At 45.5% G+C, this 25485-nt stretch overlaps 1 long non-coding RNA gene across 1 annotated transcript in view; it reads left to right on the top strand.

Annotated features, from left to right (window-relative positions):
* The window catches only part of LOC134933174 (uncharacterized), a 46599-nt gene extending 23461 nt beyond the window's left edge, over positions 1-23138 (top strand). Inside the window, exon 3 of the long non-coding RNA XR_010179633.1 lies at positions 22371-23138. This is a non-coding gene — a long non-coding RNA (uncharacterized LOC134933174). The remainder of the gene's footprint in view (positions 1-22370) is intronic.
* Positions 23139-25485: the final 2347 nt, after the last annotated feature.

Consider the following 25485-nt stretch of genomic DNA (forward strand, 5'->3'; position numbering starts at 1 on the left):
CCTATATTCTGTATGTAGCATTTCATATGCAGATACAGCCACAGTCTCACACCGTATATAGGCATGCTGCATATCAGTTTAATCAGTAGAAGCTGCTTGTGCATCCTAGCCACATAGCAATGCAAATAAGATGCATTTTCATTAAAAAAAAAAGGTGCCCGACGTTAGCATTGATGCAAGATTTGGGAGGACACATCTGCATCCAAGCAGAGGCAGAGGTCACAGTGTTAGTGGCAGTGTGAGTGCTGTGTGCATGTGAGTGGGTTGGTTGTGCATTAGTGTTCGGAATATGTGTAAGGAGCATTATGTGTGTCATGTAAAAATGCATTAATAATGTGCAACGTATGTGTAAGGGGCACTATGTGTGTCATTATGTGTATAAGGGCATTAATAATGTGCGGCATATGTGTAACAGGTTACTACTGTATGTGTTTCATTATGTTTATAGGGGCACTAATAATGTGCAGCAAATGTGTAGGGGGCACTATGTGTGTCATTATGTGTATAAGGGCATTAATGATGTGCGGCATATGTGTAAGGAACATTATGTGTAAAAGGGCATTAATAAAGGTTGTCATAATGTGTAAGGCGCATTATGTTTATAAGGACATTAATGTGTCTCATATGTGTAAGGGGCATTACTGTGTGGCATTATGTGTATAAGGTGCTCTACTATGTGGTGTTGCATATAAAAAGGGCACTACTGTGTCGTCTAATGTGAATAAAGAGCAATAGGGTGTGGTGTAATGTGAATAAGGAGCAATTCAGTGTGATGTAATGTGAATAAGGGGCTCTACTGTGAGGAGTAACGTTTATAAGGTAAAGTGATACTACTGTGGGATGTAATATGAATTATGGACACTATCACATGATCAAATGTGAATAAAGTTGCAGTACTGTGTGGCGCAATTTGAATAGAGATGAGCGCCTGAAATTTTTCGGGTTTTGTGTTTTGGTTTTGGGTTCGGTTCCGCGGCCGTGTTTTGGGTTCGAACGCGTTTTGGCAAAACCTCACCGAATTATTTTTGTCGGATTCGGGTGTGTTTTGGATTCGGGTGTTTTTTTCCAAAAACACTAAAAAACAGCTTAAATCATAGAATTTGGGGGTCATTTTGATCCCAAAGTATTATTAACCTCAAAAACCATAATTTACACTCATTTTCAGTCTATTCTGAATACCTCACACCTCACAATATTATTTTTAGTCCTAAAATTTGCACCGAGGTCGCTGTGTGAGTAAGATAAGCGACCCTAGTGGCCGACACAAACACCGGGCCCATCTAGGAGTGGCACTGCAGTGTCACGCAGGATGTCCCTTCCAAAAAACCCTCCCCAAACAGCACATGACGCAAAGAAAAAAAGAGGCGCAATGAGGTAGCTGTGTGAGTAAGATTAGCGACCCTAGTGGCCGACACAAACACCGGGCCCATCTAGGAGTGGCACTGCAGTGTCACGCAGGATGGCCCTTCCAAAAAACCCTCCCCAAACAGCACATGACGCAAAGAAAAAAAGAGGCGCAATGAGGTAGCTGACTGTGTGAGTAAGATTAGCGACCCTAGTGGCCGACACAAACACCGGGCCCATCTAGGAGTGGCACTGCAGTGTCACGCAGGATGTCCCTTCCAAAAAACCCTCCCCAAACAGCACATGACGCAAAGAAAAAAAGAGGCGCAATGAGGTAGCTGTGTGAGTAAGATTAGCGACCCTAGTGGCCGACACAAACACCGGGCCCATCTAGGAGTGGCACTGCAGTGTCACGCAGGATGTCCCTTCCAAAAAACCCTCCCCAAACAGCACATGACGCAAAGAAAAAAAGAGGCGCAATGAGGTAGCTGTGTGAGTAAGATTAGCGACCCTAGTGGCCGACACAAACACCGGGCACATCTAGGAGTGGCACTGCAGTGTCACGCAGGATGTCCCTTCCAAAAAACCCTCCCCAAACAGCACATGACGCAAAGAAAAAAAGAGGCGCAATGAGGTAGCTGTGTGAGTAAGATTAGCGACCCTAGTGGCCGACACAAACACCGGGCCCATCTAGGAGTGGCACTGCAGTGTCACGCAGGATGTCCCTTCCAAAAAACCCTCCCCAATCAGCACATGATGCAAAGAAAAAGAAAAGAAAAAAGAGGTGCAAGATGGAATTGTCCTTGGGCCCTCCCACCCACCCTTATGTTGTATAAACAAAACAGGACATGCACACTTTAACCAACCCATCATTTCAGTGACAGGGTCTGCCACACGACTGTGACTGATATGACGGGTTGGTTTGGACCCCCCCCAAAAAAGAAGCAATTAATCTCTCCTTGCACAAACTGGCTCTACAGAGGCAAGATGTCCACCTCATCTTCACCCTCCGATATATCACCGTGTACATCCCCCTCCTCACAGATTATCAATTCGTCCCCACTGGAATCCACCATCTCAGCTCCCTGTGTACTTTGTGGAGGCAATTGCTGCTGGTCAATGTCTCCGCGGAGGAATTGATTATAATTCATTTTAATGAACATCATCTTCTCCACATTTTCTGGATGTAACCTCGTACGCCGATTGCTGACAAGGTGAGCGGCGGCACTAAACACTCTTTCGGAGTACACACTTGTGGGAGGGCAACTTAGGTAGAATAAAGCCAGTTTGTGCAAGGGCCTCCAAATTGCCTCTTTTTCCTGCCAGTATAAGTACGGACTGTGTGACGTGCCTACTTGGATGCGGTCACTCATATAATCCTCCACCATTCTATCAATGTTGAGAGAATCATATGCAGTGACAGTAGACGACATGTCCGTAATCGTTGTCAGGTCCTTCAGTCCGGACCAGATGTCAGCATCAGCAGTCGCTCCAGACTGCCCTGCATCACCGCCAGCGGGTGGGCTCGGAATTCTGAGCCTTTTCCTCGCACCCCCAGTTGCGGGAGAATGTGAAGGAGGAGATGTTGACAGGTCGCGTTCCGCTTGACTTGACAATTTTGTCACCAGCAGGTCTTTCAACCCCAGCAGACCTGTGTCTGCCGGAAAGAGAGATCCAAGGTAGGCTTTAAATCTAGGATCGAGCACGGTGGCCAAAATGTAGTGCTCTGATTTCAACAGATTGACCACCCGTGAATCCTTGTTAAGCGAATTAAGGGCTGCATCCACAAGTCCCACATGCCTAGCGGAATCGCTCCCTTTTAGCTCCTTCTTCAATGCCTCCAGCTTCTTCTGCAAAAGCCTGATGAGGGGAATGACCTGACTCAGGCTGGCAGTGTCTGAACTGACTTCACGTGTGGCAAGTTCAAAGGGCATCAGAACCTTGCACAACGTTGAAATCATTCTCCACTGCACTTGAGACAGGTACATTCCATCTCCTATATCGTGCTCAATTGTATAGGCTTGAATGGCCTTTTGCTGCTCCTCCAACCTCTGAAGCATATAGAGGGTTGAATTCCACCTCGTTACCACTTCTTGCTTCAGATGATGGCAGGGCAGGTTCAGTAGTTTTTGGTGGTGCTCCAGTCTTCTGTACGTGGTGCCTGTACGCCGAAAGTGTCCCGCAATTTTTCTGGCCACCGACAGCATCTCTTGCACGCCCCTGTCGTTTTTTAAAAAATTCTGCACCACCAAATTCAAGGTATGTGCAAAACATGGGACGTGCTGGAATTTGCCCATATTTAATGCACACACAATATTGCTGGCGTTGTCCGATGCCACAAATCCACAGGAGAGTCCAATTGGGGTAAGCCATTCCGCGATGATCTTCCTCAGTTGCCGTAAGAGGTTTTCAGCTGTGTGCGTATTCTGGAAAGCGGTGATACAAAGCGTAGCCTGCCTAGGAAAGAGTTGGCGTTTGCGAGATGCTGCTACTGGTGCCGCCGCTGCTGTTCTTGCGGCGGGAGTCCATACATCTACCCAGTGGGCTGTCACAGTCATATAGTCCTGACCCTGCCCTGCTCCACTTGTCCACATGTCCGTGGTTAAGTGGACATTGGGTACAACTGCATTTTTTAGGAGACTGGTGAGTCTTTTTCTGACGTCCATGTACATTCTCGGTATCGCCTGCCTAGAGAAGTGGAACCTAGATGGTATTTGGTAACGGGGGCACACTGCCTCAATAAATTGTCTAGTTCCCTGTGAACTAACGGCGGATACCGGACGCACGTCTAACACCAACATAGTTGTCAAGGACTCAGTTATCCGCTTTGCAGTAGGATGACTGCTGTGATATTTCATCTTCCTCGCAAAGGACTGTTGAACAGTCAATTGCTTACTGGAAGTAGTACAAGTGGGCTTACGACTTCCCCTCTGGGATGACCATCGACTCCCAGCGGCAACAACAGCAGCGCCAGCAGCAGTAGGCGTTACACGCAAGGATGCATCGGAGGAATCCCAGGCAGGAGAGGACTCGTCAGACTTGCCAGTGACATGGCCTGCAGGACTATTGGCATTCCTGGGGAAGGAGGAAATTGACACTGAGGGAGTTGGTGGGGTGGTTTGCGTGAGCTTGGTTACAAGAGGAAGGGATTTACTGGTCAGTGGACTGCTTCCGCTGTCACCCAAAGTTTTTGAACTTGTCACTGACTTATTATGAATGCGCTGCAGGTGACGTATAAGGGAGGATGTTCCGAGGTGGTTAACGTCCTTACCCCTACTTATTACAGCTTGACAAAGGGAACACACGGCTTGACACCTGTTGTCCGCATTTCTGGTGAAATACCTCCACACCGAAGAGCTGATTTTTTTGGTATTTTCACCTGGCATGTCAACGGCCATATTCCTCCCACGGACAACAGGTGTCTCCCCGGGTGCCTGACTTAAACAAACCACCTCACCATCAGAATCCTCCTGGTCAATTTCCTCCCCAGCGCCAGCAACACCCATATCCTCCTCATCCTGGTGTACTTCAACACTGACATCTTCAATCTGACTATCAGGAACTGGACTGCGGGTGCTCCTTCCAGCACTTGCAGGGGGCGTGCAAATGGTGGAAGGCGCATGCTCTTCACGTCCAGTGTTGGGAAGGTCAGGCATCGCAACCGACACAATTGGACTCTCCTTGTGGATTTGGGATTTCAAAGAACGCACAGTTCTTTGCGGTGCTTTTGCCAGCTTGAGTCTTTTCAGTTTTCTAGCGAGAGGCTGAGTGCTTCCATCCTCATGTGAAGCTGAACCACTAGCCATGAACATAGGCCAGGGCCTCAGCCGTTCCTTGCCACTCCGTGTGGTAAATGGCATATTGGCAAGTTTACGCTTCTCCTCCGACAATTTATTTTAGGTTTTGGAGTCCTTTTTTTACTGATATTTGGTGTTTTGGTTTTGACATGCTCTGTACTATGCCATTGGGCATCGGCCTTGGCAGACGACGTTGCTGGCATTTCATCGTCTCGGCCATGACTAGTGGCAGCAGCTTCAGCACGAGGTGGAAGTGGATCTTGATCTTTCCCTAATTTTGGAACCTCAACATTTTTGTTCTCCATATTTTAATAGGCACAACTAAAAGGCACCTCAGGTAAACAATGGAGATGGATGGATTGGATACTAGTATACAATTATGGACGGGCTGCCGAGTGCCGACACAGAGGTAGCCACAGCCGTGAACTACCGCACTGTACTGTGTCTGCTGCTAATATATAGACTGGTTGATAAAGAGATAGTATACTCGTAACTAGTATGTATGTATAAAGAAAGAAAAAAAAACCACGGTTAGGTGGTATATACAATTATGGACGGGCTGCCGAGTGCCGACACAGAGGTAGCCACAGCCGTGAACTACCGCACTGTACTGTGTCTGCTGCTAATATATAGACTGGTTGATAAAGAGATAGTATACTCGTAACTAGTATGTATGTATAAAGAAAGAAAAAAAAACCACGGTTAGGTGGTATATACAATTATGGACGGGCTGCCGAGTGCCGACACAGAGGTAGCCACAGCCGTGAACTACCGCACTGTACTGTGTCTGCTGCTAATATATAGACTGGTTGATAAAGAGATAGTATACTCGTAACTAGTATGTATGTATAAAGAAAGAAAAAAAAACCACGGTTAGGTGGTATATACAATTATGGACGGGCTGCCGAGTGCCGACACAGAGGTAGCCACAGCCGTGAACTACCGCACTGTACTGTGTCTGCTGCTAATATATAGACTGGTTGATAAAGAGATAGTATACTCGTAACTAGTATGTATGTATAAAGAAAGAAAAAAAAACCACGGTTAGGTGGTATATACAATTATGGACGGGCTGCCGAGTGCCGACACAGAGGTAGCCACAGCCGTGAACTACCGCACTGTACTGTGTCTGCTGCTAATATATAGACTGGTTGATAAAGAGATAGTATACTCGTAACTAGTATGTATGTATAAAGAAAGAAAAAAAAACCACGGTTAGGTGGTATATACAATTATGGACGGGCTGCCGAGTGCCGACACAGAGGTAGCCACAGCCGTGAACTACCGCACTGTACTGTGTCTGCTGCTAATATATAGACTGGTTGATAAAGAGATAGTATACTCGTAACTAGTATGTATGTATAAAGAAAGAAAAAAAAACCACGGTTAGGTGGTATATACAATTATGGACGGGCTGCCGAGTGCCGACACAGAGGTAGCCACAGCCGTGAACTACCGCACTGTACTGTGTCTGCTGCTAATATATAGACTGGTTGATAAAGAGATAGTATACTCGTAACTAGTATGTATGTATAAAGAAAGAAAAAAAAACCACGGTTAGGTGGTATATACAATTATGGACGGGCTGCCGAGTGCCGACACAGAGGTAGCCACAGCCGTGAACTACCGCACTGTACTGTGTCTGCTGCTAATATATAGACTGGTTGATAAAGAGATAGTATACTCGTAACTAGTATGTATGTATAAAGAAAGAAAAAAAAACCACGGTTAGGTCACTGGTATATACAATTATGGACGGGCTGCCGAGTGCCGACACAGAGGTAGCCACAGCCGTGAACTACCGCACTGTACTGTGTCTGCTGCTAATATATAGACTGGTTGATAAAGAGATAGTATACTCGTAACTAGTATGTATGTATAAAGAAAGAAAAAAAAACCACGGTTAGGTCACTGGTATATACAATTATGGACGGAGTGCCGACACAGAGGTAGCCACAGCCGTGAACTACCGCACTGTACTGTGTCTGCTGCTAATATATAGACTGGTTGATAAAGAGATAGTATACTCGTAACTAGTATGTATGTATAAAGAAAGAAAAAAAAACCACGGTTAGGTGGTATATACAATTATGGACGGGCTGCCGAGTGCCGACACAGAGGTAGCCACAGCCGTGAACTACCGCACTGTACTGTGTCTGCTGCTAATATATAGACTGGTTGATAAAGAGATAGTATACTCGTAACTAGTATGTATGTATAAAGAAAGAAAAAAAAACCACGGTTAGGTGGTATATACAATTATGGACGGGCTGCCGAGTGCCGACACAGAGGTAGCCACAGCCGTGAACTACCGCACTGTACTGTGTCTGCTGCTAATATATAGACTGGTTGATAAAGAGATAGTATACTCGTAACTAGTATGTATGTATAAAGAAAGAAAAAAAAACCACGGTTAGGTCACTGGTATATACAATTATGGACGGGCTGCCGAGTGCCGACACAGAGGTAGCCACAGCCGTGAACTACCGCACTGTACTGTGTCTGCTGCTAATATATAGACTGGTTGATAAAGAGATAGTATACTCGTAACTAGTATGTATGTATAAAGAAAGAAAAAAAAACCACGGTTAGGTCACTGGTATATACAATTATGGACGGGCTGCCGAGTGCCGACACAGAGGTAGCCACAGCCGTGAACTACCGCACTGTACTGTGTCTGCTGCTAATATATAGACTGGTTGATAAAGAGATAGTATACTCGTAACTAGTATGTATGTATAAAGAAAGAAAAAAAAACCACGGTTAGGTCACTGGTATATACAATTATGGACGGGCTGCCGAGTGCCGACACAGAGGTAGCCACAGCCGTGAACTACCGCACTGTACTGTGTCTGCTGCTAATATAGACTGGTTGATAAAGAGATAGTATACTACTAATATTATATACTGGTGGTCAGGTCACTGGTCACTAGTCACACTGGCAGTGGCACTCCTGCAGCAAAAGTGTGCACTGTTTAATTTTAATATAATATTATGTACTCCTGGCTCCTGCTATAACCTATAACTGGCACTGCAGTAGTGCTCCACAGTCTCCCCCACAATTATAAGCTGTGTGAGCTGAGCAGTCAGACAGATATATAATATATATAGATGATGCAGCACACTGGCCTGAGCCTGAGCAGTGCACACAGATATGGTATGTATGTGACTGAGTCACTGTGTGCTGTGTATCGCTTTTTTCAGGCAGAGAACGGATTATAAATAAAAGTGGTGGTCACTGGTCACTATCAGCAAAACTCTGCACTGTACACTACTGAGTACTCCTAATGCTCCCCAAAATTAGTAAATCAAGTGTCTAAACGGAGAGGACGCCAGCCACGTCCTCTCCCTATCAATCTCAATGCACGTGTGAAAATGGCGGCGACGCGCGGCTCCTTATATAGAATCCGAGTCTCGCGATAGAATCCGAGCCTCGCGAGAATCCGACAGCGTCATGATGACGTTCGGGCGCGCTCGGGTTAACCGAGCAAGGCGGGAAGATCCGAGTCGCTCGGACCCGTGAAAAAAAACATGAAGTTCTGGCGGGTTCGGATTCAGAGAAACCGAACCCGCTCATCTCTAAATTTGAATTGGGGTTACTATTGTGTGGCCATGCCCCTTGCCAGCAAAAACACACTGCTTTTTGGGCTTTGCGCCAAATGTGCGAACTGTTCCTATTTAAAATATAGGGGGTACAAACACCAAAATAAGGACTGCTATAGGTGAGGGGTGATGGTGCTGGGAAAGAGGTGCAAGGTCAGAGGCGGAACCAGCGGTGGTGCTAGGGGGCACCAGCCAAAATCTTGCCTAGGGCATCATATTGGTTAGGGCCGGCTCTGCTTGCGCTAATATACTTAATTTGAGGCAACAGGACATGAATAAACTCAATATAGTGGTTTTAAGATAGTTTTAATATCTATAAAATCAATCATATAAGAACACAAAAAAACACATAACAAAATTGAAGTAATTGATATGCGCATATAAATAAAACCCCAATCAAAATTAAATAATAATACTAATTGAGCATAAGAGGTGGATCATGTATCTAATAGTGACCACAGTAGGCTACTCAATACTCATAAAATTGATGATGTCCTTACTTTTGTTCCCAAATAGGACAGTCCCATTAGATGTGCTTATAAATATTTCATGAATTAGATATCATATAGTGTGGTATAAATGGAGCGTTTTTTACCAATTGATGAACTTATCTGGATGCTCACAAAAACGGATGGTTCTTTACTTATGGGAGAGATGTCCAGAAATCATGGAGGAATTGATATAACACCCGTGGCTCAGTGCACTGCAAGTACCTTTAGAAAGAAGCTCCCGTTTTCCAATTACCACGAATGGCGTCCTCCGTCTCCCATTATAGCTGGCTCCCGTGCACACACCTTTATTGGCTTTGAGAGAGAGATGTCAGTCCGGCTCCCGGAGCACTGCGCACCGCAGGCGCTAGACAGCTGAATATGCTCCCGTCTTCAAGCCGCCGCATATAGCGTCCTCCCGTCTCCCACTTGCCAATCTCAGGCAGTACTGCACATCAATATGGACCAACAGATGGTGTCAACTGGGTCACACATAGGGCACTTTACCCGACGCATTTCGCTTCCAGTTGAAGCTTCCTCATAGTAAAAAACTATAACAATGTAGCTCTTTTTAAATGACAGCCTCATACTCAATTGGTGCAATCATCCACCTAGATATATAACACCTGTCTCGGATCCACCTCCTGATACACCTCTTTGCTCACCTATTCCTTAATTAAACATTCCACATTAACTCCTCATATGCCCGCCTGTCTATATATACAAATACTTTTTATAAAGATGTTGAAAGCAGTGGCGTGCGGTGAGGTCAGTGGCTGGTGAGGCACTACAGCCATATTGTCCGCCGAATCCTGCCGATGACCCCTACCGCCGCTGAGCCAATGCCCGCTACTACCCCTGTGCCGATGCCTGCTGCCACCGCCAATGGCTTACAAACTTGCCCACCATCAACTGACCCAGCCCTCCGCCACTAATTTGCATCTCAGTCCGATGCCGCCGATGCCCGCTACCTGCCTGCTCATCATACTTGTGATATATTGTACATTTTTATAGAAAAAAAAAAAATAGTGTTTGGGACTGGGAAGGGAGTGGGAGGAGGACATGAATGCAATTTTGTTGTCCAGGGCTTCCATTAGTCAAATTACGCAGCACAGTAGCACCACTTACACAAATTACACCAGGCAGAGCTCCCTTTTACACATTACGGCAGGTACAGCCTCCTATTACACATTACGGCAGGTAGAGATCTCTTTTTTCATATTATGGCAGACAGCGTTCCCTTTTTACACTTTACGGCAGACAGCGTCCCCTTTTTTACGCATTACCGCAGACAGCGTCCCCTTTTTTACACATTACGGCAGACAGCGTTCCCTTTTTACACATTATGGCAGACAGCGCCCCCTTATTACACATTACGGCAGACAAAGTCCCCTTATTACACATTACGGCAGACAGCGTCCCCTTATTACACATTACGGCAGACAGCGTCCCCTTTTTTACACATTACAGCAGACAGCGTCCCCTTATTACACATTACGGCAGACAGCGTCCCCTTATTACACATTACGGCAGACAGCGTCCCCTTATTACACATTACGGCAGACAGCGTCCCCTTTTTTACACATTACGGCAGACAGCGTTCCCTTTTTACACATTACGGCAGACAGCGCCCCCTTATTACACATTACGGCAGACAAAGTCCCCTTATTACACATTACGGCAGACAGCGTCCCCTTATTACACATTACGGCAGACAGCGTCCCCTTTTTTACACATTACGGCAGACAGCGTCCCCTTATTACACATTACGGCAGACAGCGTCCACTTATTACACATTACGGCAGACAGCATCCCCTTATTACACATTACGGCAGACAGCGTCCCCTTATTACACATTACGGCAGACAACGTCCCCTTATTACACATTATGGCAGACAGCGTCCCCTTATTACACATTACAGCAGACCGCATCCACTTTTTACACATTACGGCAAACAGCGCCCCCCTTTTTACACATTACGGCAGACCGCATCCACTTTTTACACATTACGGCAGACAGCGCCCCCCTTTTTACACATTATGGCAGACAGCGTCCCCTTTTTTACACATTACAGCAGACCGCGTCCCCTTTTTACACATTACGGCAGACAGCGCCCCCCTTTTTACACATTACGGCAGACAGCGTCCCCTTTTTTACACATTACGGCAGACAGCGTGCCCTTTTTTTACACATTACGGCAGGTAGTGCACTTTACATCCCCCCCTCTACCCTTAGGGTGTACTGTAGTGTTCTGTAGTGTAATGCAGTGTACTGCAGTGTAATGTAGTATAGTGTACTGTAGTGTAGTGTAATGTAGTGTAGTATTATAGTGTACTGTAGTGTAATGTAATGTAGTGTAGTGTAATGTAGTGTAGTTCATAGTTCATTCAATAAACTAATGCTTCAAGTTACTGAAACAATGGCTGCCTGGGGAATCCATTGTTTCTGCCTGAACATGAAAGAGACCAGGCACTCACCCCGTATACAAAAAAATATGTGGCATCATCAGTTGTCTGCAGCATGTCAAACCTTTCTGACCCCAAATATACAGCGAGTTGCAGCCAATAAGATCTAAGATAGCACGAACAGCCATCAAAAGTGTAGACTGTAGACCATATTGGCAATGTTTGCCAGGAGAGAGAGAGAGAGAGAGAGATACCTGCTGCAGCGTGTGGATGACAGGGGAGAGCCGCCTGGTGTCTGTCAGCGGGAGGGGAGGTGTTGCTTGTGGACGAAGTAGGGGAGAGCCGCCTGGTGCCTGTCAGTGGGTGGGGAGGACGGAGCCGCCGGAGACGGACAGGGGAGAGCCGCCTGGTGCCTGTGAGCGGGAGGGGGGGACGGAGCTGGCGGAGGGGGACAAGGGAGAGCTGCACTCACTGCAGAGCCACCGCTGCTCCCGTCCCAACGTCCGCCTCGCGCCGCGTGTGGGTGATTGGACAGCGGATCCAGTGCTGGATCCACTGTCCAATCACAGGTGCCTCGCTGACATGGGGGTGTTGTCCCTGTCAGCGAGGCACTTTTTTCAGTGCCGCTTTCTCCAAGGTTTTCAATGGGCTTTTACAGCCCTGTGCTAGGCTCCGCCCCCCGATCTGTCCCCGTTCCTATTATGTATGGGAGGCACTGCTATCAGTGCCTCCCAAAGTCATTAAACACACAAAAAAACAAATTCCATTACATCAAGAAGATACTTATGACACAGAATATGTGTCATAAGTATCTTCTTTGTATTATTTTACTAATTAATCACAGGGGAGGTACTGCCTCCCCTGACTGCACATCCCTGGTTGAAAGTGTATATGCACATACACATGAATAAATAGATCTACACCTATATGTGGTAAAGCATCCTTTTGTCCAATAATTAATCCACAATCATAAAGAACAATATAGCACTTTCCATATACATAAATGTAAAAATAATTAGATCAAAATAAAACTAAAACTAAATATAAAAATAAAATATAATAGTAATCTTTTCACATCACATTAGGGGATATATACCCTCCAGGAATCGAACTCATAGCTCTCGCTATGGTAAACCAAAACACTACCTCAAAGCTATCCTCATTCCTGGTTTAATACAACATTTTTAGAAGGAATATATTAAACCCATATGATTATTTTGTTCAAAACCTGATATAAACAATCACCATAATGTCTATTACTATATATAAATAATTCAAAAATAATCTATAAATTATGAATACAAAGAATATATATATGTATGCACAATAAATATACCCACATATACATTGAAAACTCGACTATCTACCCTACCCCACAAGCTCGCTGCCTGGGTTTCATCCATGACTCTGATCTGTCCTTTGTTCCCCACATTCAATCTGTCTCAAGATCATGTTACATGCATCTAAAAAAACATCCAAAATACGACCATACCTTACACAAGACACTGCTAAACTCTAATCCACGCTCTCATTATCTCCCGCATTGATTTTTGCAATAGTCTCCTAACTGGTCTTCCCAAAATGAGACTCTCACCACTACAATCCATTCTGAATGCAGCGGCAAGGCTTATCTTCCTCGCTAGACGTTCATCGTCTGCAGATCCACTCTGTCAGTCCCTCCATTGGTTAGCTGTACTCTACCGCATACAATATAAAATACTTTCACTCACATACAAGGCCATTAACCAAACTACACCAACGTACCTCACTTTGCTTATCTCAAAATATCTCCCAACCCGACCTCTTCGCTCTTCACAAGACCAGCGTCTCTCATCCACACTCATTACTCGCTCCCACTCACGATTGCAGGACTTTCATCGGGCTGCACCCACTCTGTGGAATGCCCTACCACGCACAATAAGATTCTCCTCTAGTCTCCAAACCTTCAAGCGGACCCTGAAAACTCACCTCTTTAGGCAAGCATATCAAATTCCAGAACCGCCCACATAACTTTCATAAACCTTCTTATCAAATTGCATCCACTCTGTACAGTCCACACATATCCTCACATGTCTTCTCATTCTTCACTTTCCCTTCCTCTCAAACCCAGTTCATCATTGCTGTATGACCATATCATACAGCCCTCCAAGAACCTTTGCAATCTGGCGAACAACTATGCAATAGATAGCACCTTTCCTTGTGTACACATGCCTATTTCCCTATAGATTGTAAGCTTGCGAGCAGGGCCTTCCTACCTCTATGACTGTTTGTTATCACCCAGTTTGTTATTGTTATTTGAAATTGTAAAGCGCAACGGAATTTGCTGCGCTATATAAGAAACTGTTAATAGGGGGCGTGGCCTGGAGGCTGAAGGAGAAGGCAGCACTTTATATGAGCTCTCAGGGATCTGAGAGTTTAACTACATCAAATGAGCCTTCCCATATTATATTCCATGCCCTGGATCCTCTGGCTACTGCACTGGACTAGCAAGAAAGCAGGGAAGTAGTGCTGCAGAGTCGGGGAGCCGGTTTCCTGGCTCCCGCGGATTGCGGCCTACTCCTTGCTCTGCAGCCGGGGCCTCAATTTAAACACATACCCACCGGCCGTGCGGTTGCCCTTCCGGGACGCTTGAGAGGCCCGCCTGGACCCTGCTCCTGCTGGGGCCCCCACTGCAGCCTGCCCAGTGCCCCTTGCAGAGTAACGGGGGTGCTCCGGGCCAGGATCGGGGACAAGCCGCGCGCTCCGTGACACGAGCGGCGGCCATCTTGGGTGCCGCACGGGGAGAGTAAGCACAGCCGCAGCGAGGAGGAGACGTCCGGCGGCCCCCCGGGTGAGTGAGACTTGCGGACACGGCTCGGACGAGCCAACAGCACTCCTATCTCCCCTCCCCGTGGACTCTTGCCGGGCGCCCGTCTCGTGTGGCGGGGGTCTGACCGCTGGCGCGGCCGCGGCCCCCCCCCCCCCCCCCGTGCCTGTCTGGAACCCAGCTTAGCGGCTCCTGGCGGCTCCTACTGCGGGTGCCCCCCCGTGAATCTTGGACACACCAGCGCCGCTTTCCTATATTCTAAAGAGAAAGCTGCCCCCTATAGGCGGCGAAGACCTCCCCCTCCCTTCTGGTTCCCCCTTAGACGCTTGGAGGTCCTGTGGCGGCCCTGCCCCTCTGGGTGGCCTCCCACGGCTGTGGGTGGCTTGCTGGGTGGTGCTGGGGGTTGACACGGCCTCCTGCGGCCTCCAGTTATTTGCGGTTTGATACGGGGCTGGCGGTGGTGGGGCCCCGGCATACCACGACCGTGAGGGCGAACAGGAGGAAATAGGTCCCCGGCCCTGCCGTCTCATCCCCCCTCTGGCCAGAATTCTTCCTGGTTGGCGGGATTCGCCCCTGTGTCTGCACCTGGAGCTGCCGGGCATTCTTCATCTGCGAGAGGATGGCTAGCCTCATAGCCCTGTCAACCCTGCTCATGCCAATGTAAATCAAGAGATTTCTCCTACCCCTGCCATTATCTACGTGATGTCTTGATAGTCTTTGAGAAAGTGGAGCCTTCAGATCTTTCCATCTTCCGTGTTTGGAACCGTTGAGCTATCTTCTTCTGGGCCTTATCATGCCTACTAGGCGCAGCAAACCGTCAAAGCCTGCACAGCAGCTTTCATTTTTCAAGTCCTCTCCGAAAATGTCTGGCTCTAATGTCGCTGGGCCCTCTACAAAAGGAGCGGCCCCCCAGACCCCTCCCTTGCTGGAGAAGCCTCCGTCTGCTACGACCCTGGATAGAGTTGGAGACGGTGAGGCCCTCACTGTGGGCACTATGAAACTACTTTTGTCCCGCTTTAAGGAGGAGGTGGCGGCGGAGTTCCGTACCACGTTAACGGCATGCCAACAATCAATAGATGACCTGGGTGGCCGCACGGACCATTTGGAAACCAAAATGGAAGAAGTCGTGGGGTCCCACAACGGCTTTCTGGACTCTCATGATGCATTAGAAGCAGAGGTGAAGCTTTTACGGGACAAAGTCACAGATCTGGAGGACAGATCGCGTCGCAGCAACCTTAAATTACGCGGAGTCCCAGAGTCGGTGTCACACAGCAGTCTACACGATTACGCGGTGGCCCTCTTTAAAGCTTTATTGCCTAAGTCTCCATCTGCAGACTTCCTTATTGACCGTATACACAGGTTACCGAAGGCCAGAGCGGCCCCAGGCGATGCACCTAGAGACGTCCTAATGAAGATGCACTACTTTCATGTTAAAGAGGCCTTATTGAAAGCATCTAGACCGACGTCGGATACATCTTCAGCCCTTCAAGGACTTCAACTCTTTGGTGACCTGTCTGCAGCCAGTCTCTACAAACGGCGATCATTTCATCAGATCACTGCGGCCCTCAGAAAGGCTGATATCCCATACCGCTGGGGTTTCCCCACCAAGCTGCTGATTCATCGAGATGGCTCCACGGTCTCTATCTCTACTGCAGATGAAGGAGAAAAGTTGCTTAAGTCGTGGAATATTGCAGAACCCACTGCGGACTCCTCCCCCCGTCGACTTCAGCAGCACTGGTCGTCGGTGAAGTGAGGATGCCTGCTTCGTGTCGGACACCGTATATAGCGGTTATGTTCTTACTGTTATGACTCCAGTGACTCTCCAGATAAAGGGGTTTGTTAGATCAATGTTGCCTTTACCCCTACGAGGGGCCATGGTGTGTCGGGAGAGGCGCTGAGTATAGCGGGAGATGTGTCCATGTTTTGGAAGAATTTCACTGATTACTCCCGTTGCTTTATTAGTTGCCCCCTCTTTGGGATGCTGTGCCTGGCACCTCCCCGGACATAACTGTTTATATTAATGTAGGCCTGTTGAGATAGTTTAAGAGTTTGACACGCAGTATGAGTCACTGGACTGGTTCTAATGTTAGATTTATATGTTCTGTTCCCATGGTGGAGTGTTTTTGTTCCGCCTTATTTGTTTTTAAGGGTCCGTGTGCACATAGGTGCATTCATCTGCTCCTATGTTAACAAGACGTTCATATATTCTTTGGTTTATAGTAAAATAGAATGGCGGTGGGTGGGAGTTATGCCACTAACCCCTCCTTTAGCCTACCCAGTCGCCACAGTATGGCGACTGGCTGTGATCTCATGGGAGATCAATTTAGTTTTGTTTTGTTTTTTACTTTTTTTATGTTTCCCCTCATGTTCTCCAATGTGTTTCGCCCCTCCCATCAGGTATATCGGTTTCAACACAGATACTGGTCATCGGTTCTACTTGTAGTTGAATATGGTGAAGATAGTCTCCATTAATGCCAAAGGGCTTAACTCTCTCCAAAAACGAAGAGTAGCCTTGAATTATTTTTATAAGCTTAAAGCACATGTGGTAGCAGTACAGGAGACCCATTTTCAGAGTCAAACCCCCCCCCTCTTCACTAATTCACGTTACCCCCATTGCTATACTGCAAATGGACCCGCCAAGAAAGCTGGCGTGGCTCTCCTTATAGCACAACACTGCCCGTTTGTTCTGTCCTCTAAATATGAAGATCCTGACGGGAGATTTTTAATCTTAGTAGGTCGGCTAGATAATGTAGAGACCACTCTGGTCTCCTGTTACGCGCCTAATACCAAACAAATAGCATTTCTTAGAACCTTTTGTAGAATTCTTCAGGAGCATACTAGAGGAGCCCTGTTGATCCTTGGAGACTTCAACATGGTGCTGGACCCCAATAGGGATCGCTCTCGTCCAACCAGAACTCTTCGCGGCAGTCCGACCCAGGATCCCTCAGGCAAATTTGGTCAATTGTTAGCTGAGTATGCATTGTATGATGTATGGAGAGCCAAACACCCTGCACAACGGGATTACACTTTCTTTTCCCACGTGCATAGCTCGTACTCTAGAATAGATTTAGCATTAGTGGATAAGTGGACATTAGCAGCTATCAGTAAGGTGGACATATTACCTATGTCTTGGTCAGATCACTCGCCACTTGTTATAGTTTGGGATGCCGATAAGAGGGTGGTCCCCCATGGCCCCTGGAGACTGGGCCCGTATCTTTTAGCTCACCCTGAGGCTCGCCAGGCCATCCAGCAATCTTTAGACTCATATCTAGCTACTAATTGTCCCACGGATACAACCGTTTTCACCCATTGGTGTTCTCTGAAAGCCGTGGTTAGAGGCTCTGCAATCCAAATAGCGGCTAGACTCAAACGTGAGTATAGAAGCAGACACGCCTCGGCCGAAAGAGAGGCTGCCCGACTAGAATTTGCACATAAAAGTAGCCCTGATAATAAAGCCCTCTTTAAGCGACTCCTTGCTGCCCGAGACAAGGTGAATACATTTGCTTTATCTGAAGTTCATCATAACCTGCAGCGACTCAATCAACAATACTATAGACTTGGTAACAGAGCGGGACGTTTGCTGGCGCGTAAACTAAGGGGACGTAGAGCTAAGGAACGTATACATGCTGTCCATACATCTTCGGGAGTTAAAGTAACCGACCCGGTAGAGATAGCTAATGCGTTTGCTGAATATTACTCGCAGCTGTACAACCTCAGAGAGGATCCTGATACCCCTCAGCCCTCTTTGGTAGATATCGCTGGGTTTTTGGAGGGGTTGTCGCTCCCCACTATTGACTCTCAGACCCGCGAATCCCTTAGTTCGCCCTGGGCACTCAAGGAAGTCGAGGCGGTTATTGATTCCTGCCCAGTAAATAAGGCCCCTGGCCCAGATGGGTATCCCTCTAACTTTTACAAAACCTTTAAACCAACCCTTGCCCCACTTTTAATGTCAGTTTTCAATGAAGCCTCGGACTCCACATGTTTCCCGAAAGAGATGTTAGAGGCCCGGATAGTTACCATCCCTAAGCCAGGTAAATCCCCTGCAGTGGTCCAGAACTATCGTCCAATAGCATTGCTGAACACTGACCTTAAGTTGTTCGCTAAGATGGTTGCAAATAGGATATCCCCACTCTTGTCTAGTCTGATAAACCCTGACCAGGTGGGTTTTGTTTTGGGACGGCAAGCGTCAGATAACACACGTAGGGTTATCAATTTGATTGAACGCTGCCAGACCCGAGGCGAACCTCTCTTGCTCCTTTCTCTCGATGCAGAAAAAGCATTTGATAGGCTCCACTGGGACTATTTACGGGCCACCCTGGGCTGCTTTGGATTTGCGGGTAGGATACTTGACTCCATTTTGGCTTTGTATTCCTCGCCCTCGGCTTCGGTTTTCACCAATGGTTGCAATTCATCTACATTCAATATCACTAATGGGACTCGCCAAGGTTGCCCCTTATCACCCCTCATCTTTGTGCTGGCTATTGAGCCCCTGGCGGAGCGAATTAGGGCGCTAGACTCCATTGTTGGTCCAGTGGTGGGAGGGATGCACCATAAAATTTGTCTTTTTGCTGACGATATTTTAGTATGCCTTAGTGAGCCTGAATCGTCTTTACCACATTTACACTCTCTCTTAGACTCATATGCAGCGGTATCTTACTACAAGTTGAATACTACTAAGACTGAGGCCCTCCCTTTGAATGTTTCGGAAGGCGCTCTTGGGCGTCTAAAGAAAGATTACAAGTACGCATGGCAACTAAGGTCGCTTAAATATTTAGGTGTGCATATATCCAGAGGGCGGGACTTAATGGGATGTAATTATGACCCCCTCTTTCGAACATTTGAGCTATTTATTAAAGACTGGATGATGCAGGAGGTTTCCTGGGTTGGACGAGTGGCAGCTGCGAAGATGGTTCTCTTACCTAAATTGGTGTATCTTTTCCGTACCATCCCCAGGACCTTCCCTAAAGATATCTGTAATAGATTTAACAGATTGCTATCCAATTATGTGTGGGGGCGCTCAAAACCGAGAATAGCGAAATCCACCTTAATTGCTCCGAAGGGTGATGGGGGAGTGGCATACCCGGATTTAGAGAGATATCATAATGCTTGTTTACTCGCCCAGGCCAGAGATTGGTTCACCCAAGACACCCCTAAACCATGGGTATCCTTGGAACGGAGTGCTGTATTCCCCTTTATACTGTCGGACTTGTTTTGGTTGCCTACCATTTCTATCCCTCCCAGAGTTGCTGAATATTCAGCGGTCCAAGCAACGTTGTTAGCATGGAGAACCGTTCTTAGATCCCTCCCTGCCGGGGCTCTACCCTCCCCCCAACTGTCTCTCCACGCCATAGCCACCTTGATCCCAGACTTACACTTACACCATTGGCGGGACTTGGGCCTCTCCACCCTGCAGGATGTCCTTCGAGACGGTGTTTTAGTCCATTTTTCCCTACTCCAAGAACAATTTCAGGTACCTAAACAAGACTTTCATAAATATCTGCAGATGAGGCATTGGCTCCAAAGTTGTTCTCCCAACCGAGTCCCCCATGTTGGCTTCCCTAAATTGCTGATGTCCCTTCTGTTGCCTAGCGGTAATAGGGGAGGCATCTCCAGATGGTACCAATATCTTGTGACTGAGTCCCGACATGGGGTATTCCCCTCACAGACTAAATGGGAAAAAGACCTCCCTGCGGTCTTCACCGAAGATATATGGAAAGCTGTCTTTCAATCTTGTTTTAAAATTTCTAAATGTGTAAATCACTGTGAACTGTATTACAAATTGGTCCATAGGGTATATTTTACACCGGAACGTTTGCATAAGATTTGGCCTGATGTCTCCGCTAGTTGTTGGAGGAACTGTGGGATGGTGGGAGATATCCTTCATATTTTTTGGTTATGCCCGGCAATCCGGTCGTTATGGAGGGAGGTGTTCCTTTTCATTTCCCAGGTCCTGGGAGTAGTTCTCATACCTGACCCCCTATTGGCACTATTTCACTATTACCGTGGCGAAATGTCCAATTGTGACAGATATCTTTTAGGCCACATTCTCATAGCCTCTAAGGCCGCCATTGCCTCCAAATGGAAATCGGCGGTCGTCCCCAACTTATCGATGATAGAACAAAAAGTTCATCAACACTATGTGTTTGAAACCGCAGGAGGCGATTATTCCCCAGTGACACCCACTATGAGAAAGAAATGGTCTAAGTGGTTCCTATATAGGGAGAGATCGGGCCAAATGGGTATATCCGGTGCCTTAACTGACTTACCTGACCTTTCTGTGCTTAATTCCCCGATTCAAGATGGCCCCTAACTTACTACGGGCTTCAGACCTCTTCCCCTTTATCATGTTCTGATTTCATTGTTGTATTAAGATGTCCCTGATATCTACCCTTCCTCCCCCCTGTCTTTATTAGTTCTGTTGTGTACATGTCTTCTCCCCCCTTTTGGTTTTATTTCTCATTTACCAATTTGAATGTAATTGTAATTATAAATTTGTATGAAAACTCAATAAAAATTTAATATTAAAAAAAAAAAAAGAAACTGTTAATAAATAAATAAATAATAAATAATTAAAAACCACCGACTTATCCCATTTGAGATCTTTGGTCAGATGACCCATGAATGTTAAGAAGACTAATTTGACAAATGTTGAGAAACAAGTACTAAAGGAATTAAAAGAGAATGAAAACATTGTTTTAAAACCAGCCAACAAAGTTGGAGGACTGGTGATTCAAGATAGGGAAAAATATATTAAGGAACTAAAAGACTACAAGTGATGAGGTATCCTACAAACCCCAACAGATGAATTAATTTCAGAACTCAGATGCATATTAGTTCATAGACTCCATAATAATATCATTACAAAGGAAGAATACCAGTACTTGATGAATAGCAATCCAATCATTCCAATTATGTACCAGCTACCTAAAATTCATAAGAACATGGAATCCCTGCCAGTTAGACCCATAATAGCACACATTGACTCTCTCATGTCCCACTTGTCAGAAAACGTTGACATATTCTTGAAACCTCATGTGGAAATACTCCCATCATTTCTCAAAAGTACTACTAGTATATTAAATCAACTAGAAGATTTTAAATGGGATGATAAATATATGTGGACCACAACTGACGTATAATCATTGTACACAAGCATCACCCATGAGAAAGGAATCAAAGCCTGTAGTGAAAATTTGGAATTAGATCCTAACATTACAGATATTCACAAAGATCTTACTTGTACTCTTATCAATTAAATTTTTACCCAAAATTATTTTAACTTTTTAGCCCAATTTTTCCTACAGATTTGCGGAACAGCCATGGGCACAGTATTCGCATCAAGTTAAGCGAATGTTTTAATGGGGATGCGAGAGAGTACCTCAATATAGATAAATTGTAAGCATGCGAACAGGGCCTTCCTACCTCGTCTGTCTGTTTTTGCCCAGTTTTGCTCTATTACTGTCTAATTGTAAAGTGTAATGGAATATCCTGCACTATATAAGAAACTGTTAATAAATAAAATAATACATTATCTACACAAATAACCAGGTGTTTTTTTTTTACCAACATAGGCTTTTATAAACGATATATAGATGATATAATTTTCATTTTGGATGGCACTTTAGAAAATTTTAATGAATTCTTGGGTTTTATCAGTATTAACACTTTTAATTTGAAGTTCACAAGTACAGTCAATAAAACACAATTGGAGTTTCTGGATTTAGTACTGTCCAACATAGGTGAAAAAGTAGTGTCAAGAAACTATATTAAAAAAGTGGACACCAAAAGTTATCTGCGCTATGGAAGTGGTCATTCCACCCAATGAAAAAATAACATACCTTTCTCGCAATTTTTTAGGATAAAAAGAATTTGTGGCAAACCGGAGACCTATGGCAAACAATGTAAGATCTATTCTGTTTGTTTTAGGGAAAGAGGTCACCCTGAAAAAATCATCGAACCAGCTACAAATAAAAGTGTAAAATAAAAAAATAAGAATGTGGAGAAGAAACTGGTGGCTCCATTTGTCACATAATATAATTGTGAGGAGAGGCGAATTAGGAGGACCCTAACTCGGCACTGGCACATCTTGAAAATGGATCCGGTACTAAGTGACATCATCCCGGACTGACCAGAAATGATTTTCAGTAAATCCAGAAACTTGAAATAAATATTCACTCCAAGCCATTTAACAACCAATAACAGACCCCAATCAATGCTGAAGTGTGTAGTCACTGAAACATCTGTCAATTCGTTAATCTGAACAGAAGAACCTTCCTTAATTCAGATAATTCCAAAAAATTCTAAATAAAACAATTTATTAATTGTTACACTACTTCGGTGATTTATATGATTCTATGTGGTTGTGGCCTAGGATATGTAGGAAAGACAAAAAGATCCTTGAAATTGTGCTTACAAGAACATCTATGCAATATTAAGAATAAAGTCATCAGCCACCCGTCCTCTAGGTATTTTTCCTCACATCATGGATTGGAAGGGGATTCACTAACATTTAAAGCCAATTAGGCCGTAAAGGGGGCAATCTGGTTAAATTACTTGTACAGAGGGAGATGTTCTGGATTTTTGCCCTGGACATATGGCCAAAATGGGGGATATGAAATAGCCCCTTTTTTATAACCTTCTGTGTAATCCATGTTTGTGTATCTTAACATTTTTAAGCTTTTTTTTTGCTAATTCCTTGCAAAGATTCCTCTTTTAAAATGCATTTATTGAATGTTTTTTTACGCTATAATAATTATATAAAAAAAAACTTCATAAGGACTATGGAAAGTTGATATATATGCTCTGAACTAAATTATTCATATATGGTACAAGTCCTTTTTAGTCAAATGATAAATGTTTTAGGCTTTTTAGAGCACAAAGAAACATAACTTGTTATGTATATAATTTGTGATGTGTGTGTTGTTTACATACCTGTATATAGGGGGACATGTACTAAGCAGTGATAAAAGTGGAGAAGAGAGCCACTGGAGAAGTTGCCCATGGCAACAAATTTGTCACAACTGAGGGCTGGTGTCGGTAGCTGGGGACCTCAGTTGTAGGTGCTGACGGGTACATAAATTTAGGAGGTAGGAGAGGACGCCTAGACATGTGCTTACATAGTAGTACCAACTGCCTGAAGGCGTGACCACGACAACAGGAGGTGTCTTTGAGGGTTTTTATTAAATCATAAAAGTCAAGAATGTGCAACCAAACAATAAATGTCACAAGTGAGTCTCTGAATCATAACCAGTAATCCGGAGTTTAAATGGGAGTGCTTTATGACACTTAGGAACACAGGTGGAACATAGAGTGTAGCTGGGGATCGCAGGTAAAGCTTGAGTGATATTGGGGATCACAGGTGAAGCTTTGAGTGATGCTAGGGATCGCAGGTAAATACTCCACTACTATGGTGAGTAGTGGAGACAGAGGACTGCCAGAGAGTGGCTGCTGGAAGCCGGATTTATACACTCTGCTACCACTGGGTGCGGGAATTAAGAAGCCAGGTTGCACCACAGAGTATCAGCACAGGAAAACTGGAGTTGCACCACAGAGATGAACTACCAGGGAGTCAGGCTATACTGCAGGGAATGTTCACAGGAGAGTCCTTAGTGAAGCTGCATACTGGAACGCTGGAGAGACAATGGAAGCACTGACAACCTTCTGGGTGCTGAGACAGGATATTTATACCTGCTGGATAGTAGGGATTGGCTGACAATTAAGCTCAGGCTCCGGCAGTACTACGGATAGGTGAGAAGAGCATCATGTGATTCAATCCAAAATGGCTGCGCCCAGTGACAGTGATTGAAGGGGAAAGAAGCACTCAGAAACCATGTGTCAAACGGTAATGGCGGCGGAGGCCGCAGCAGCAGAAACTTCACGCGCCCAAACGTGCACAGCGGCCACAAGGATGACGGCAGCGGCCGCGGCACACAGAGGATGCACATCCAGCGAAAGACCACAGGTGCGGCAGTGGCAGCCGCGACGGGGCTGAGAGCGCCACACCACCGTAAGTGTACACACTAAGGAGGCCACTGAACCCATGAAATGTAAGACAAGACATAGCTATAGCCCGGCCCTGGCTCGCTGAGCCAACCTCAGGAGACACCTAACAGGAAGGAAACGGCGTCCAGTTACCAGGATCGTGACACAATCAGCATTGACGTAACATTTATAATTTGCATACTATACAAGTATACAGAGCAGCTGATTGGTTGCCATGGGCAGCTTCTCCGCTGGCTCACTTCTCCACTTTTATCACTGCTTAGTACATGTCCCCCATAGTCCTATATACAGGTTGTGTGCAGTGATGCTTATTGCCCTTACATACTGTATCATTGCACTAATGATTCCCAAACCAAAATGGTGCCACCTTAACACTATATGGTTTGCAAACCAACAATATGGCTCCACCCTTACATTACAGGGACACCGCCGGACAGCACGTGACTAATGGGGCTGTATCACTTCCGGTGTTGCTCTGGACTGATCTGGGACATTTATATTGATGCAACGCCAAACCCTGTGTGGTGGGCACAAAAGTTAAGCATTTTTTATATACTGTACTTTTAGGTTTATTTTCTATATTCTGTTTATGTTTTGCTTTGAAAAAAATCCCAGTTGTGGGGTATATATACAAATAAGTATTTAAATGTATTATTTATACAAAGAACTATGGAGAATTTTATATTTATCATTTGAGATATGAAGACCATCTGACTGTTGTGACCTGAGGCTAATAAACACAGAAAGGACGAGAACCCCATTTTGGTGTGCCTGTGAAAATCGAGTACTCAGATTACCTAAATGTGATACTGTGTGATTTTCTTCACTCAGACAATATTACACTATTAGGGCAATTGTCCTATCTCTATTGTTTACAGATTGTTCTATCTATTTGGCCTGGTGATCTTTGACCCTTGGATTTAAGGCTAATTGTGGCAGAGAAGATGAAAACTATATTTGATGTGCCTGTGAAAATCTAATTCCTGGTACGCAGCTTACCTATCTATATTGTGTGCATATTTTGACTCTAAGAACTATT

This window comes from Pseudophryne corroboree, chromosome 6, assembly GCF_028390025.1.
Source record: "Pseudophryne corroboree isolate aPseCor3 chromosome 6, aPseCor3.hap2, whole genome shotgun sequence".
In the NCBI taxonomy this organism is placed as follows: Eukaryota; Metazoa; Chordata; class Amphibia; order Anura; family Myobatrachidae; genus Pseudophryne; species Pseudophryne corroboree.